Consider the following 16,721-nt stretch of genomic DNA (forward strand, 5'->3'; position numbering starts at 1 on the left):
CATACTCCTTAATGATTGGGAACAGGGAGCAAAGTGACCTGCAGCTTTATGGGATTCAGGTGTGAAAGCAAGTTCATTTCCAGGGTGGAGCATCAGGAGGGGAGAATGTGAGGAAAGGTTCAATTATAAGGCAATATGGCTAATCAATTTAGTGATAGAGATGATTATTCTGTGGATACCAGTGTATAAATCACCTCCTGCTTATTCAGTTGAGTTTGTAGGCTTTGAGCTCTGTCTCATATGTTGGCATTGCCTGTGTGACATTTAGCAAATTCATTTCTTGGTGATTTGGTTTTCTCATGTGGAAAATTAAGCTAACCATACTTACATTTTACTATCTCACAGAGAAAGTGTGGAGAATTAATGGGTTAATGCTGGAAAAGATCTTTAGACAAAAGCACTGTTATTAATCCTAGCATATAATCATTTGCACTCTAGAATAAGTGCTTCTATGATATTGTCAACGCACGTTCATTAGAATAGATATTTTTCTCAAGCTATGTCTGTGGGTTCTAATTTAACACATCTAATTTTATTTAATCAATCCATTCTAAATGGTCCTGGAATGCAGTCAGAGAGTGACCTTATACCGAAAGGGCAAGATAGATAACTACCCTGGCTTTCTTGTCTGACTGTGAGCTCTCTAACTACGTACACGTATGCGATTTTTCCCAGGGAGGCTATGGATGGGCCCTCTGAAAATAACATTCATAAGTGACTTAAAAGAAAGTTATTTAGAGGCCTAAAATTTTAAAGTTTTTTTTAACTTACTGAAAAATATAACATTTTAATGTTCTGGAGAAGCATTTTGATATAATATATTGAAAGAATAATGTCCTTTAATACTTTCAGTGAGTAACTCTTCTGCAGTTTAGAATCCAATAGCTTTCTTTTGTGTGCCTGTGTGTGATAGCAGAAAAGCTTTCATACTTTTTGTTACCATGGAAGTTATAAGTAAAACCTCATGAGAAAATTTAAGTGCATGCCTAGAATTGAAATAATTTTGGCATGGACTTGACATGTAACATAAAAATACAAACTCATTTAGTAAAGATGAAAAATAAAAGATTTTAAAAATCTTTTAAATTACCTAATCTAGATGCAAATCAGGCTGTTTCTATCAAAATTGATTTTTTAAAAATTTAAAATCTGGTATAAGTCTTCACAAGAAGCTATTTTGAAATTGAATCTTAAATAATTCTCAATAAATATAATTTTGTTTGAATCTCTTAGTACATTAAGTTAGAAATAATTTGATTCAGCAGTGGGTGGATTAAATTTGGAAAGAATAAAGACTAAGTACTTGAAGTTGAATTGCAACCTGAACCTTCAATTTAATTATCATGTTGATTATTTAGTAAATAAATTTAATACAAAAATTAATGTTCTTGGAAAGTCATGTGGTAGAATTAATTATGGTGTCTACTACTCAAATAATGCTTAAGTTTGATATTATATATTTTCAAAATAATTTATAGAAGTTTGAGGTGTAAAAACTTACATATGCGAGTACACAGAACAGTAATTTAAACAAGTTAATTTTGCTGTATATAAATAACCAGTCAGCACATTGTGATAAAAATTATTTTCATTTTAGTATTCATTACAGTAATTTACTACAGAATTATATTGGTCACATGCCTGAAATTATATTTATTGAATATACAAATTCCATTACTTACTATTAGCTGAAAAGCATGGTATTCATACTTACTCCCAGCATTTAACTAAAGATCTCAAAAGTGTTTTTAATTTTAATAAATGTAGTGTTTTGGGCCAGCCTGGTGGCTCAGGCAGTTAGAGCTCCATGCTCCTAACTCTGAAGGCTGCTGGTTTGATTCCCACATGGACCAGTGGGCTCTCAACCACAAGGTTGCTGGTTCGATTCCTTGACTCCCTCAAGGGATGGTGGCCTGCGCCCCCTGCAACTAGCAAGGGCAACTGGACCTGGAGCAGAGCTGCGCCCTCCACAACTAAGACTGAAAGGACAACAACTTGACTTGGAAAAAAAAAAAAGTCCTGGAAGTACACACTGTTCCCCAATAAAGTCCTATTCCCCTTTCCCAAAAAAATCTTAAAAATAACGAACAAACAAATGTAGTGGTTTTGCTTTGAATTCAGAGAAGCCTAGTCTAAGAAAATTAACAATTTTTTAGAAGTCACAAAGAAAATTAGTGACAGTTGCAAATAAACCTTTTTCTACTGAGGTTATTCATTTGGGACTAAATTTATACTGTACATACAGGGGGTGCCAAAAAATATATACACATTTTAAGGAAGGAAAAACTATTAAAATTGTAATAGTTAATATATACCAATAACAAAAGATGAATACAAGTCATGTGTATACATTATTTTGGCACTCCTGCTATATATTTATTTAAACATATTATTGGATTCTTAAGATAAAGCAGTGCCCCTGAAAAAAAATTCATATTTTGTTCTTTCTGGAAATGTTGGTTTATGAACTATTTGGAAAATGCTTTCTCTTATATTAATCAAAACAGTTCAATTTCATAGCTACTTCAGTATTAAGAGAACTTATTCAAAATTGAGATGTAAACAAATTAAGAAAATAGTATTTTTCATATTTATATTTATCATTGGAGTAAAGAGAATTTCTTGTTAAAGTAGTTCTGATCTGTGCCATAGGAAAACAAATGACTTAGTAAAAACAAGGCTATAATGCCATCTGGGGGCTTTTAGGGACATCACAGTTCACTAGAACTAAGAATTATATAAGGTAATTTACAGTTACCTCTATTTGTCCTTCAGAATAATAATTACCATTTATTTTTCCCTTCTTACTGATTTTTATAGTAATTGCACGAAAGGAATAATGGCTCAAAATATCCTATATTCGACAATCTACATTACCAAGATATTTCTTTCCTGTAGCCAGGCAATTTTTTTCCCTCTTAAGAAGCAGGATATGTACAACACAAAATGTCTAAAACTTTACATTCCATTATGAGTGTAATACAACTACAAAGTGAAAACTGAGTAAGAGGCTTAATAAAATGGCATATACTAATATGCATCTATGGCAGCAAAAATATGTCCCACTCTCCCACCCTTTTTTTTGGCTAACCTTAAAAACTCATAGAAAGGTCAGTCACACCAGCAGAGCCACCTTGGGGAAGTGGCATTTGAGAAGTGGTTACAGTTCAACAGCCACTTTTAAGGGAGTTCATTTGAATTCATCAATTAGTAGTCTTTACTGAATGCCTATTGTTTGCTGAATATTGTTAGGAATAAAGTAAGATCCTTTGTGCTGTCAGGAAGTAGTATATACAATATACATGAAATAAAAACATATAAGACCTGCTAATTTCCTTTTCATAGCATTTTTTGTTTGTTTTGTTTTACAACAAAATGTTTATTTTTTTCACAATTTTTAGAATGATTTTGGTTATCTGATACTTTAACTATATTTTCCCCACTTGGGTGAATTTAAAATTCCTGTTGCTATAAGCAATATCATATTTAATTAGAATCTCACTATTTTTATTTGTCAACTTATTCACATCCTTTGTTCTTTCTGCTGATTATCTATCAGCCTGATATATAGTAGATGTTCAATAAATGTGAATAAATAAGTCAATATTTTAGAGTTTTCTAATTGTTCCAACAGAAACTATATATCATAAAGAAAAAGAAAAAACGTTGAAATAGGCAGTGACTAGATTTGTGGGATGAAAGATTTGGTCCATTGTTTGCAGCCTGACTCTCTGGCTGTATATTTTATGCACAGAGGACTCAGAGAGGTCTAGCTGTTGCAGGGGCATTTAAAAGAAGTAGGATAAATTTGCAAGGTAACCTGATTCATTTTTTTAGTCATCTGATTACTATTGCATCTACTAAAAGCTCTTGTTAGAGTTGATGAGATATGTAATATTTAAAAATAAACATCTGTAAATTATTTATAGATTATTTGAACTGAATTACATTACTGTGGCAGAGGCTAGTAGTGGTTCTTTAATATCTGTCCTTGTCATCAGCAATAGAATTTTTATCTGGGCATTTGACTTCCCCAAATAGAGGCTACATTTCCCAGCTTCCCTTGTAAGCTGCCTGTGTCCATACGACAGAGTTCTAGCCAATGGATTATAAACGGAAATATCTTGTGGCAATGTCTGGAAAACATTCTTAAGGGACAGGTGGCACATGCCCTTTGTCTTCTTCATCCTTTCATCTATCCTGCTGCCTGGAATAAAGATGATGCTATCTTGGCCCATAATGAAGAGGCCACACAGAATAAAGTTGTAACAGCTCTGGACCACTTACCTGGGAGAGAAATCAACTTCTATTAATATTTTGGTACACTTATTTTGGGTTTTCTACAACTTATAGCTGAATTTAATATCAACTAATATAACTGCCATAGAAAATGCAGATTCATTTGTTGATTACAGTAACAATAATTTATTCATGTTTTCAAATTAACTTTTGTATAATATATCCATGTGTTTATCACATTAATTTTATCCATCATCTCAGAAGCATTATGAGAATATTTGAAAGGGTACTTTTATACAGTTCATTAAGAAGAAATGCAAATAATAAACATAAGAAAAATATTCAACCCAAAACTAAAGATGTAAATTAAATTATCCTTTATTTATTAGTAACTTAACAAAAACATTTGTAAAAAGGAAACTGACAAAGCAGTTTATTTCTTGATACATAGTTCCAAATTGTTTTTGATTTGTTGCTACAAGCAATTAACTGGATCAAGAGTCATAAGAATTTATTTGGTTTTTGACCCAGCAACTCGGTTTCTAAGAAGCAGTTTTAAGGAAATTGTAAACACTTAAAATGTTATGCACACAAATATATTAATTGAGGCATTATTAATATTGGTGACTAATTGGAAATAATCTAAATGTCCAACACTAGGGATTGTTTGAATAAAATATAATATGTATCAGACAGATTGTCAAATGACCATGGAAAATGATGACATATTCAACAAATTTATATTTGTCAGAACACATTAACATGTCAATAAGTATTTGTTGAATATGAGTGTCTATTATGTTGCAGGGTTTGTTCAGGTTATATAATGATGAGTGAAAGTAGGCAGACATGGTGTTGATTCTCATGGAGCTTATAGCCATGTGGAAAAGACGGATGATGAAATAATTACCCTTAAATGGTTTGTGCTATGTAAGAAAGGAATGTGGTTCTATGAAACCAAATAACAAAGTAATGTTAGACTGAGATGTTAAGATAAGCATCCTTAATTAAAGTTGTGACCTCCAAATTGAGATGTGAAGAATGGAAAGAAGTTAACCAGAAGAAATGGATAGATACATTGTGTAATAACATAGAAAATGCTTAGGTTGTAGTAACTGGAAAACACAGGATACAAAAATGAATCTAAATATGAATGTATACAGAAATAGATGTACAGAAAAATAAGACCAGAAGGAATACATCAAAATGCTAAGAATGATTTAAATGATGGTAGGATTATGGGTGATTCTCCCCTCATATATTTTCCCAATTTTCTATAATGCCCCATAATTACTTTTATAACATTTTTTTAAATAAAGAAATGCTATTTTTCCATATGTTAACACATAAAACTATTAACATAATACATGTAAGGAAGCTTTGACTCTTACAAGATAGAAAAAATTTCGTAAAGTAAAATAAGAAAAATAAATGTTTGGTTAAGCAATCATTGATAAAGAAAAAAGCCTTCTGTGGTCATGTGCAGAGGGTGTAAAACTATGGCTACTCTCTGTTTAAGAGTGGAGCGAGGAAGGTTTTCTATCATTCACAGGGTCTTTTGTAAACTAAGGAGCTAGAAAAGTAAATTGGGTACATGAACATTTAAAAAGCATACTTAAAATCTGACAAATTACTATGGAAATGCCTTAACAGTTTTTGGAAATTGTTCTATTAAAGTATGTTTAAGTTTTTATGTAGGAAGAAAACCATAAATAGCCCTTTTAAAGGTCTGGTTTTGAAAAAACTGAGCAACTTCTTTGTCATCTCTAGTGTTTTGTGCAAAGTAACTTTATACCTTCACTGAATGCAAGGAGGAAGGAGGCGTAAATGAGGAATAGTAATTTAGTTCCCAAGGAAACCCTTTACTAATTGGAAAAAAGGACACTTTCAGGATCTGTGGCTATGGCGATGTTTCTAGACAGCTGTGAAATTTTCTGCTGTTATTTTCTAATCTTGAAAGAAGGAAGAAGTTGCGTTGCAGATTTATTTTAAGTTTAAGAGCTAACTTAGTTATATGGTGAATGCTGACCACTAGCAACATGAGAAAGGTAATGTCAGTGTAGAATTCCAGTTATCACTGGCAGGTATGCAGATCTGTCAACTGTCAAGCAATAATAAGACACTGGAATCTATGAATTAGGCTCAGGAATCTTTATAAAATTTCATTAAGTGGGCGTTAACAGAAGAAACTGTAGAGAAGTACATACGCCACATAGTTCACATGTAGTTGCTCACCTAAAGAATATAAAGATGGAACAAATACACATGCTCAAAATATGCCACTTAACTGTGTTTTAGCCAGCATCTATGGAATTAAATCATAATTATTTAAATTCAGCCTTTAGCCTTCAGTCAAGTAGGAAAAATCATAATCCGCTTTATTCTGTCTTAATAGGAAAATTTACACTGCTACTTAACATTTTCTGAGGGCATGAAACAGGGGTTGGCATGTAGCAAAAATACTGTGTGTGAGTGTTCAATATGATAATGATCTTATTTATTAATTACGAACTTATATTTACAGAATTAAAAAAAATCATTCTACTACTAGGAAAGTTGAGGTCTACAGCCCAATTTTATGTCCTAAAGGACTTCTAATTGTTCTTCGTTTCTTTGTAACTAACATACACACACAGACTCCTACACAACTATAGACCAAGGCTTTTTTTTTTTAACTCTGAGTAGATATTGCAATCATCTGGGGAATCAAAAAAGTATGCTGTCCAGGCTGCTTCCTATACCAGTTACATCAGATTCTGGTGTAATCCAAGTATCAATATTTTTTAAAACTGTCCAGGTGATTCTAATGTGCAGCAAAGTGGAGAATCGCTGTTCTTAATAAACAAGTAAACTAGCAAAATTATAAATTCATTTTAGCTTTTCCTCATTTAATTTAGCTAAAGGCATAGTACTGTGGTTCTGTATGCACAGTTACTGGCTGTGTATGCCCAGTGGAATATTGTACTCATTGGTTGATTAACTGTTTAAACCCCTGGGGATGGTAGAAATGGACTAGGTGGTAAAGTAATATACATTACCTATTACTGATTTATGAAGTGTCTGAAATATGCACATCTGTAGTATTAATAATTAGGGTGACTTCTGGGTAAGAATCCAAGCTTAAGTGATGCTTCTCAGTAACCTAACTGGAGATTTAATATCTTGGAAGTTTTATGTACCAGAATTCTAAATAGGCACAGTGATAGCAACAATAAAGCAATTAAGCTCATCTATTCTTTCAACTTTCTAGCTGCTGACAGTGAACTAACCTAAGCTGACCTTTACTAATAGAACTGCAGATGTAATAGAACTCTAGATGGGTTCATATTGTTAAAGAGTGCTCCACGGGTTACATGGAGAGAAAATAAAATCCTTTGCTTGTGTTGTTCAGAAATTTAATGTGATACACTATTGACTGACTGGAGTTGATTAATACGTCATTAAATAAGAGTCTGATGCTAATACAGACAATGGAATCTGTTATGGCAGATTTCTGTCATCACCAATGCACTCATTACAAATACTATAATTATGAATGCGAAGCCATTAGAGATAGAGACAGAGAACTCAATTAAAAATTCTTCTGCATTCTGCTTAATTCCATGAAATATACAGCAAACTCTTTAGTAGGACTGCAGAATCCTTAACTGAACAATTCTTGTTTGAATGAGAGCACAAGATATATTGGAGCAGTGGAGTGTGTTGAAAAGGGGTCAGTTGGAGTGAATGAACTGGTTGTTTGTTAAAAGGGAAAGTAAGAGCTTTAAGTAAGAATTATCTAGAAGACCGTTCAGTGGGAAGTTCTAAAAATTATAATTAACGCTTTGCTTAGTACAAAATCTAATTAGTAGGAGTATGGTTTTAAAAATTCTAACTTAAAAATTTAAGTTAGAAAACCTTGTGTTTTGAACCCTAGCTCCATCACTTAACAAGCAGTGTAACTTCACATCTTTGAGACTTAGTTTCATCATCTGTGAAAGGTAGCCATTTCTTCCACCAAATTCAGAGGGTGGTTGGTTATGAGGAAAAATTAGGATAGAGGAAAGGGATTGAAACCTGAAAATGCTAATAAGTAAGTGTGTAGCAAACATTATTGATAGCCTGTGCAACAGCCATTCCTTTCTTCACTCTTGTTGGCAGAACCTTAATTTTATTTAGGTATTCACCCATCTCCCATGGAGTAAATCAGGATCTAATCTAATCTGATGAACTCAGTTCCATACTAGGGATTGGTTTAGAAAGGGGACGGAGACCCAATCCTGATAAATGAAATGTGAGGGGAAGTTTTTCAAGATGTTCTGTTCAAGAGTTACGCTCATATGTTGGCAAGAGTAGTAAGATTCAGTGACAACTTTAGGTTGCAAATAAATATCTTAATGGCTTGAATTTCTGAAATAGCTTTATTGACATATAAATTACATACAATTCACCCACTAAAAGTGTACAATTCAATGCTTTTTAATATATTTACAGATATGTGTAACTATCACCACAGTCAATTTTAGAATGTTTTTATCACTTCAAGAACAAACCTTGTATTTTTTAGTTACTGCTGCTCTAACCTCCTCCCATCAACCCTAAGCAACCACTAATCTACTTTCTGTCTCTAATCATTTCTCTATTCTGGACTTTCATATGAATGGAATCGTACAGTATATGATCTTTTGTGGCTGCCTTGTTTCACCTAACATGTTTTCAAGGTTCATCTATGTTGTAGCATGTATCAGTACTTAATTCCATTTTATGGCTGAATAATATCTATTGTATGAATACAACATATTTTGTTTATCCATTGATGTATATTTGGGTTGTTTCCCCTTTTTGGCTGTTATGAATAATGCTGCTATAAAGATGTATGTACAAATTTCTGTGTGAAACGTATGTTTTCATTTCTCTTGGGTATATACATAGAAATGGAATTGCTGGGACCCCCTGAAACAAAGGGAATTCCCAGGAAGATGGCAAACGATACCCCAGGGTGAGAGTTGTGCATCAGGCCTAGAAAACAACCAGTTCAGATTGGAGCAGGAAGTCAGAAGTTTTGAGGAGGGATGTCTCTAGGAATAAAATGGAGCCGTTATATTATAGATTTGATCAACTGAAATATTACATTGAGAGCAATAAGATAAATCACAGATCAGGGGAGAACTAGGGAAAGAGACATTTAAGAAGAGCCCTCCTGGGAACAGAACAAACCACCAACCCTGCCTCAAAAATTCCCCCTGCCTGAATTTTATTGGTTCAGACTGTGGAACAATAATCAAAAACAATCAGCCAACAATTAGTGGAGACTAATTGCTGAGTGTAATATCAAAAGGGGAAGAAGGCTTAAAAGGAAGATCAGGGAAAGAGGCAGTCAAGGAGAGCCCTGCTAAAACCCGTCATCCAGGGTGACTGGGCTGACACTGGATGGGGCAGTGTGTTTGTTTTTCATGGTAAGCCCTTAATACAATTTGACTTTACATATGTACATGGTTTTATAACGTAAAATGCAAATTAACATTTTTTACCTTACCATGTTTTGATGATGATGATTTTTATTTCTCTTTCTTTTTGCCCCAGCTTTGAGATATAATTGACGTATAACACTGTTTAAGTTTAAGGCGTAATGTGATGATTTGATAAATGTATAGATTGCAAAATGATTACCACAATAAGGTTAAATAACACATCCATCACTTCACATAATTACCATTTCTTTGGTGGTGAGAATGTTTTAAGATCTGCTCTCTTAGCAACTTCCAAGTATATAATATAGTATTGTTAACTATAGCCACCATGTTGTACATTAGATCCTCAGAACTTATCCATCTTACAACTGGAAGTTTGTACCCATTGAACATTTTCCCATTTCCTCCACACCTCCTCCCCGGACCCCAATTCTACTCTCTGTTTCTATGATTTCAACTTTTTAAAATTCCATAAGTAAGTGAGATTCTACAGTATTTGTGTTTCTCTGTCTGACTTATTTCACTTAGCATAATGCCCTCAAGGTCCTACCACGATGTCACAAAAGCCAGAATTTCCTACTTTCTCGTGGCTGAATAAATATTCCAGTGTGTGTGTGTGTGTGTGTGTGTGTGTATTTATATACCACATTTCTTTGTTCAATCACCTGTCGATAGACATAGGTTGTTTCCATGACTTGCCTGTTGTGAATAATGCTGAAACAAACATGGGGTGCAGATATCTCTTCAAGATAGTGATTTCATTGCCTTTGGATATACTCGTATACCATGAATACTGTGAAGTGGGATTGCTGGATCATATGGTAGCTCTCTTTTTCATTTTTCTTGAGGAAACGCTGTATTTTTTCCATAGTGACTGTACCAATTTACATTCCCACCAACAGTGTGCAAGTGTTCCCTTTTTCCACCTCTTTACCAACACTTATCTCTTGACTTTTTTATAGTCATTCAAACAGGTGTGAGGTGATATCTCATTGCATTGTGGTTTTGATTTGCAATTTTCTGATGATTAGTGATGTTGAGAATCTTTTCATTACATGTTGGCCATTTGTATGTCTTCTTTGGAAAAATACCTATTCAATTTCTCTGCCCATTTTAAAAATTAGATTAGGTTATTTATTTATTTATTTATGCTATTCAGTTATATGAGTTCCTTGTATATTTGGATAGTAACCCCTCATCAGATATATGGTTTGCAAATATTTTCTTCCATTCTGTAGATTGCCTTTTCATCTTATTATTTCTTTTGCTTTGCAGAAGCTTTTTAATTTGATGTAGTCCCACTTGTTTATTTTTGCTTTCCTTGCTTGTAATTTTGGTGTTATATATAAAAAAAATCATTGCTAAGACCAACAAGGTCTTTCCCCCTATGTTTTCTTCTAGGAGTTTTATGATTTCAGGTCTTACAAGACTTTAATCCATTTCTAGTTAATTTTTGTGAATGTTATTAGATAGGGCTCCAATTTCATTCTTCTGCATGTGGTTATCCAGTTTTCCCAGCACCATTTGTTGAAGAGACTGTCTTTTCCACACAGTATTCTTGGCTCCCTTGTCAACTACTAGTTGACCTTACATGTGAAGGTTTACCTCTGGGCTCTTGATTCTATTGCATTGATCTATGTATCTGTTTTTATGCTATGTAGTACAATGCTGTTCTGATTACTATACTTTTCTAATATAGTTTGAAATCGGGAAGTGTGATACCTCAAGCTTTGTTCTTTCTCAGGATTGCTTTGGCTACTTGGGGTCTTTTGTGGTTGCATACACATTTCAGGATTGCTTTTGTTTACTTCTGTGAAAAATGCCACTGAAATTTTGATAAAGATTACATTGAATTCTTCAGATCCATGAACATGAGATATCTTTCCATTTGTCTATGTCATATTCAGTTAGTTTCATCAACATTTTGATTTTCAGTGTACTGATCTTTCACTTCCTTAGTTAAATTTATTCCTAAGTATTTTATTGTTTTTGATTCTATTGTAAGTGGGACTGTTTTATTTCTTTATCAGGTAGTTTATTGTTAGTGTATGGAAATGGAACTGATTTTTGCATGATGATTTTGTATCCTGCAACTTTACTGAATTTGTTTCTTAGTTCTAATAGATTTTTGGTGGAGTCTTTAGAATTTTATGCATGTTATCTGCAAACAGAGGCAATTTTACTTCTTTCTTTATGATTTGGATGACATTAATTTTTATTGTGTAATTGCTCTGGCTAGGATTTCCAGGACTATGTTGAATAGAAGTGGCAAGAGTGGGCACCTTTGTCTTATGCCTGATCTTAGAGGTAAAGCTTTCAGCTTTTCATCATTGACTATGATGTTAGATGTGGGCTTATTATATATAGCTTTTATTATGTTGAGGTACATTCCTTCTATACCCAGTTTTTTGTGAGTTTTTATCATGAAAGGATGCTGAATTCTGTCAAATGCTTTTCCTGCATCTATTGAGATATTCATATGATTTTTATCTTCTATTCTGTTAATGTGATGTGTCACATTATTGATTTGTATATGTTGAACCATCTTTGCATCCCAGGAATAAATTCCATTTGATTATGGTGTCTGATCCTATTAATGTACTGCTGAATTTGGTTTGATAATATTTTGTTGAGAATTTTTATATCTGTGCTTATCAGGGATGCGGGCCTGTAGTTTACTTGCAGTGTCCTTATATGGCTTTGGTATCAGGACAATGTTAGCCTCATAAAATGAATTTGGGAATGTTCCCTTCTGTTCAGTTTTTTTTGCAAGAATTCAAGAAGGATTAGCATTAATTCTTCTTTAAAAGTTCAGTAGATTTCACCAGTGTACCATTTGGTCCTGGGATTTTCTGTGTCGGTAGGTTTTCGATGAACCCATCATTGGACTGTTCATATTTTCTACTTTTTATGATTCAGTCTTGGTAGGTTATATGTTTCCAGGAATTTATCCATTTCTTCTATGTTATACGATTTGTTGGCAAACTATATTAATTGTTCATAGTAGTCTCTTATGATCCTTGTTATTAATGTGGTGTCATTTATAATATTTCCTCTTTCACTTCTGATTTTCTTTATTTTTTAAAAAGATTTTTATTAAAAAAATATAGCTAACATATAACACTATATCAGTTTCAAGGTCACACCATAGTTGTTCAACATTCATATACCTAAAGAAGTGATCACCATAAGTCCAGCAACCATCTGACACCGTAACACGCTGTCACAATATTATTGACTATGTTCCCCATGCTGTACGTCACATCCCTATGACTTATTTGTTTTATGCATGGACATTTGGACCTCTTATTGCCCTTCACCTTTCTCCCCCTTATTATTTTTTCAATTATAGTTGACATTCAGTATTATTTTAATTTCAGGTGTACAGCATAGTAGTTAGACACTTATATAATTTAAGAAGTGATCCCCCAGACTAGTCTAGAACCCAACTGGCACTATACATAATTATTACCATGGTATTGATTATATTCCCTATGTTTTACATACTCATGACTATTTTGTAACTACCGGTTTATACTTAATCCTTTCGTCTTTTTTACCCTGTCCCCCAAACTTTGATCACAATGGAAAGGCTCCGTGTGACACATTGCTTCTGGTACAGCAATTTCTGTCAACTAAAAACATTACGGTGTGTCCTCATCCACCTTATTCACCAGACCTGGCACCGTGCAACTTCTGGCTCTTCCCCAAAGTCAAAATGACCATGAAAGAAAAACGTTTTGAATCGATTCAGGACATCGAGGCAGCCATGACAGCACAACTAGAGACACTCATGAAAAGGCTTTCCAGAACTGCTTCAGAAAGTGGCAAGAATGATGGGATTATGTTTGAAGAGAGGAGGAGTATTTTAAAGGGGATTACTGGCAATGTGTCTTTTACTGTAATAAATTTTTTATTTGAACATTCACTGTATGTTTTGATCACACCTTGTATCTCCACAATTATTGCACCTATAGTGTCAATTGGTAGGAGGATAGAGGAGGAGAAAAACGTATATCATGTTCCCCAAAGTTTAGACCTAGCCAGATGATCAGCTGTAATGTGTCTTTTGGAGCAAAAATTATTGTAAGACCCAGTTTTATATTATATTATGTAAGACCCAGTTTTATATTATATTATGTAAGACCCAGTTTTATATTATATTATATAAGACTCGGTCTTATACTAAAATAAGACCAGGTCTTATGTTAAATTTTGCTCCAAAAGATGCATTAGAGCTGATTATACAGCTAGGTCTTATTTTGGGGGAAACACGTTATAGGCATTGGATCCACTATCTTGCTGCCTTAACTCCATCCAATGAAGAGGGTTGCATTTTCGTTAGTGTTTTAGCTCCTGTAGTCTCCTATTGATAGCCACTGTCACTGCTGTCACTATTGCCATGGGTTTTCTTGGAGTCAATGGCATGAGAGAATGGAGAAAAAGGAAAGAACCCCCCCACCCCCTAGGGATTTCCCTATTTTCTCAGAACTTTAAGTGTTCCTTTTCTACTCCCAACTAAAACTAGAGGGTTTCTCCGGCTTATTTCCCTAATGGTATGACAGTGCTCATTTCCAGACTTGAGGCTGCATTAGATTCAGGCTGTGGGGATACTGGAGGAAAAAGAAATGTTGGCATGGTGGTGTTGAATTCTTCTCTCCCAATCCAACCTTTTCCAATTCTGAAATAGCTGCACTACTTTTTTTGTCCAGGTTGTATAGTGTTCAGTTGGAAAGAAAGAAAAGGTATTGTGTATTTATTCCATCTTACCCAGAACTGGGCCCCTATTATGTTTTGAGAGTTTATATTTTAAATATAAGCTTTTTATCAGATAATGATTTACAAATATTTTCCCCAGTCTATGGTTTATCTTTTCATTCTCCTATCTTTTAAAGAGCCGAAATATTAATTTTCATGCAGTAGTATATTTTTTCTTTTATGTATTGTGCCCTTGAGGTCATAGTTAAGAAACCTTGCCTGATGCAAGGTCACAGAGATTTTTTTCTTGTTTTATTCTACAAGTTTTATAGTTTTAGCTTCACATTTAACATTTATGTCTATGATCCCCATTGAATTTTGTATATGGAATGAGACATAGATTGAAGATCATTAATTTGAATGTGGATGTCAAATTGTTTTAGCATCATTTATTAAAAGACTACCTTTTCTCCACTGACTACATTTACACCTTTGTAAAAAAAAAATATATTTCTACTTTTAGACTCTGGATTCTGTTCTATTGTTCTATGTCTTTTTTTTATGGTAAAATATACACAACATAATGTTTATCATCTTAGCCATTTGTAAGTATACAATTCAGTGGCATTAAATATATTCACTGTTGTGTAATCATCACCATTATCTATACCAGAACCTTTTTTTATTCATTCTTAACATAAACTCTGTATCCATTAAACAATAATTCTCAACTGTCCCCTTTCCCAGCCCACCTCTATTTCTAGCATAATGTTTTCAAAATGCTTTATATTGTAGAAATATAAAGGAAAAATTTTATTCCTTTTACGGCTGAGTCCAATTCCACTGTATTCATATTATATGGAGATCATTGAGCTTCTTGGATTTATAAATTCATGTCTTTCATCAAAATTGAGAAGTTTTCAGCCACTATTTTTTTAAATATTCTTTTGGCTTCTTGCCTCTTTGCCTTCTGGGACTTATACAATTCATATGTTGATCTACTTGATAGTGTTCCACAGGTCTCTTAGGTTCTGTTCACTTTTCTTTATTCTTTTTTCTTTCTGTTTCTCAGACTTGATAATTTCAGTTGTCCTACCTTCACTGCTTCTTTCTTCTGATGAAGTCTGCTTTTGAACCCCTCCAGTAAATTTTTTACTTCAGTTATTGTATTTTTGAGCATCAGAATTTCATTTAGTTTCTTTTTATAATGTTTTTGTTCTTTATTGATATTCTCATTTTGTTCATACATTGTTTTCCTGCCTTTTCCCACACATTCCTTTAGCTCTTTGAGTCTCTTTAGGACAGTTTTAAAAAAGTCTTTTGTAAGTCCAATGTCTGGGGTTCTTCAGGGTCATTTTCTGTCAATTGACACTTTCCTGTTTCTTTGTATGTTTGTGTATTTTTTAAAAACTGAACATTTGAATCTTTTAATGTCTTAACTCTGGAAATCAGATTCTCCCTGTTCCCCAGAATTTGCTTTTTTTTTTTTTTCTTTTAAAATTGTTGAAAGGTGTCTTTATGGTGGGGATTAGCCTGAGGTGAAAGCTTAAGGTCTTCTCAGGTGATTTTTTGAGGCTGTGTCATTTGCTGGGCATGTGTGGTAGCTTTCTAAATTCCTCAATATATGTGGTTGCTTTTTAATGTCCTAATCCTTAAAAGTCTGGCTCCCAAAAGGGGGAAAAGGGAAGGAAAACAAACAAACAAACAAACAAACAAACAAACATGCTGTTCTTTTAAATTCCCTCGGAGCAGCTTCAGTCAATGAGGTTTGAAACAATGATGGCCTGACTCTGTGCTAGCCAAGATATCCCCTGGAAGCTGTGAAATTTTAAATAGACTTCAGAGTTCCAAAATAGTTCAGTTTCTGACAAAACAAGTGTCTAGGTGGAGTCTTGATGTTCCTACTACTCCAGCTTCCCTGAGGTCATTCTAGTATAATCTTTTAGAAAGTTCTTTCTCAGCTGTCCTAAAAGGAACCAAGGAAGGAAGTGTTCACCCTGGACCAGTGCTTTAATGACCAGAAGAGTATTCCTTAGATCAGAATAATGAGGCAAACCCCCAAAGAATGTGGAAAATCAGAATGATAAAATTTAGGCTACTTGGGCAACCATGCTGCTTCACTTGAAGATTGTCCTTCCAGGATTAAAATTCTGGTGTTCTTGGGTTTTATTTCACTTAAGATGAACCCACCTTTTCCAGAGGCTAGTCTCTATTTTGGTCTGTCTTCAACTGCATGCAGACAGCAATCTGGGGCTAGTGCACTGCAGGTAACCTTATTCTGACCCTTGGGAGTGTTCCTTTGTCAAATGTACTCAAAATGAATACAAAGATGAA

At 33.8% G+C, this 16,721-nt stretch overlaps 1 long non-coding RNA gene across 2 annotated transcripts in view; it reads right to left on the reverse strand.

The window, feature by feature from the left end:
• The window catches only part of LOC141570691 (uncharacterized), a 28,171-nt gene that overhangs the window by 10,480 nt on the left and 970 nt on the right, over nucleotides 1-16,721 (reverse strand). The window lies entirely within an intron of this gene.

This window comes from Rhinolophus sinicus, linkage group LG03 (assembly GCF_036562045.2).
Source record: "Rhinolophus sinicus isolate RSC01 linkage group LG03, ASM3656204v1, whole genome shotgun sequence".
Taxonomy (NCBI): domain Eukaryota; kingdom Metazoa; phylum Chordata; class Mammalia; order Chiroptera; family Rhinolophidae; genus Rhinolophus; species Rhinolophus sinicus.